Source organism: Spea bombifrons, chromosome 5 (genome assembly GCF_027358695.1).
Source record: "Spea bombifrons isolate aSpeBom1 chromosome 5, aSpeBom1.2.pri, whole genome shotgun sequence".
Lineage (NCBI taxonomy): Eukaryota > Metazoa > Chordata > Amphibia > Anura > Pelobatidae > Spea > Spea bombifrons.
Window position 1 is genome coordinate 18002389 of NC_071091.1, and position 2503 is coordinate 18004891.

Consider the following 2503-nt stretch of genomic DNA (forward strand, 5'->3'; position numbering starts at 1 on the left):
ATAAAATTTATTTAACATGGAGGATGTTAAATAAAGTAAAAAAACAAACAAAAAAAAAAAAACCCCGATGTTTTAATTTAAATTCTGTGCGGCCGCACACCCGTAAGGCCGGCCCTGGTGGGAGCTTCCTGGCTCCTTAGAGTGGCGGACCCGGTCGCAGTTGCGGCGGGCTTAAGGGGCAGGTGCCCCTTATGCCGTGCGTTAATGAGGCCGCATAGGCCAGTCAGTCCGGTCCTGACTGGGCCTATTTTAAGTTAGGGGCCTGGAGCTGCAGCTCCATCAGCCCCTAAGTCAATTCGGCCCTGCCGCGGCCCGGCCCGGCCCACCGGGCAAATGCCCGGTGTGCCCGATGGCCAGTCCGGGCCTGTTGTAGTGTAAGTATGCTTTCCTGCCTGCTCCAGTCTTTGCTGCAAAGTCAGCGGTGACAATTTATGGGGAACTGGTTACTCTGCGTAGAGCTAGATAAAGCCTTTGCCTTGCCCTTTGTACACAGTAAAGAATTTGTAGCCATTGAACGAGAATGACTTGGGCATAAATGTAGATAATAAACAGTGTTAAACATCAGACAGGAGCAGCAAGGGCCAATAAGACGTTGTCATTTATGAAAAGGGAGCTGCTGAGTTGATAAAAGGAATGGAACTCCTTAGTTAATAATACGTGGAAATTGTTTACTTAGCAAAAAAAAAGGCGTCTTAGAGGGGATATGATTTCATTATACAAATACATACAGGGTTAATAACAGCTGACCTCTAATGATCTATTGATTAATATGACTGTACAAAAAACACGACATTCATTCATGAGAAATTTTCACTTAAAGCAGTCAATCTTTACAATAAAGATGTGGAATTCACTAGCCACAGACATTGTGCTATCAGATTCGATAGATGCTTTTTAATATGGGCTCAAATTTTTTTATAGAAATATTGCGGAACCCCCAATGCTTACTCCTCAGATCAGTGAATGATATTCGATGAGTATGCGCGGAATTCTTCTATTGTTTTATGTTAGTGTGTATGCAGGCATGTTATTACTGTGTGTGTCTGGGTATGATATTGTCTATGTGTGTCTCTCTGGGTATGATAGCATGCATTTGTGTTAGTGTGAGTGTCTGTGTGTGCATTAGTGCTGATTGTCTGGTTGTGTTAGTGTCAGGGTGTGTGTTAATGTATGGGTCTGGTTGTGTTAGTGTGAATGTCTGGGTGTGTGTATTAGTGCTGATTGTCTGGTTGTGTTAGTGTGAGTGCCTGGGTGTGTGTGCTTTAGTAAAAAGATTGTGAGGAGAACCGGTGTGCCCCAAAAATAGTGTGTGGTAAATAAGGAAATCTCTAAAAATACTTCCCTTTTGTTTTCTCACAGCTGCCTCCTTAAAAACAACTCTCTCCAGGTGTTGTAAAGTATAGGTTCAATTTCAAAAGGGGGCGCTCATATAAGAAAAACAAACGAAACAACAATAGTGTAGACTGTTCAGACGATACGGTGTTAATTATATTGCGGTGTTAATTATATTGCGTTAGATTTGTGTCTGTTTCTCATTCCCTTCTCATAGCAGCTAGTGAAAAAGATAGTAAATGGTTGCACTCACGGGATCCAATGCACATAAAATTATGTGCAAGGTGCGCTCGGGGAGGGGGGTAGGGGAAGCCCACGGTGTCCAGGATCTCTTCTCCAAATGTCGTGGAATTTCAGGTCCAATCCCCCGAACGCTGTGATACAGTGCGGCAACTTCTTCCAGCCAGGGAGCGGGAAAACCACCCCCAGAGAATAAACAACTGCTGCTTATATTTAAAAATTTAGATTTATTATGGGAATATCCCTTTTATTTAAATTTTAAAAAAGTACTTTAAGATATATAAAATATAAATCTGTAAAAGTCAAACGATTAAGTGAAATAAAAAGTCTTTCCTCAACGCGTTTCGGCTTTAATGGCTTCCTCAGGAAAAAAGTATTTGATCGCTTCTTCCACTCTTTTTATGTGTGTTAATTCGTTGTATTTTCTTCCATATACGCTAGATGGCGGTGTAACGTTGTTTCCCAGAACGTGAGGACGTGTTGTACGCACATGTACACTAGGTGGCGCTGTTACGTCATTCCACAATACGTGAGGACGTATTGGAGGCTGGATGTGCGTACTGCCGTCATTCTGTTTATACGCGTCCCCATAGAAACGGCTTCTCCTTCTCCGTAGGGCTGTCTCTTTTCTTGGTGTTGCATCGGGTCCCAGTGTCTTGCTGTGCTGTGAAGTGCAGATGGTAAGCAATGACATTTGAAGACGGATTAACATGAAGGTGGTATAAACGCTATAGGATGTAAACGTTTAAGGATGTGATTGCATGAATGAGAAAACATTAAACGTGGATATATGAACTATAACTAAACATACTATGGGTTTTGTTTATACATAAATGTCTATATGAATCCAGGGAAAAGAGAGCAATAAGGGTGGAAAAGTGCCAAACAATAATACAAAATACGAAATATTGGAATTATGTATAATACATAT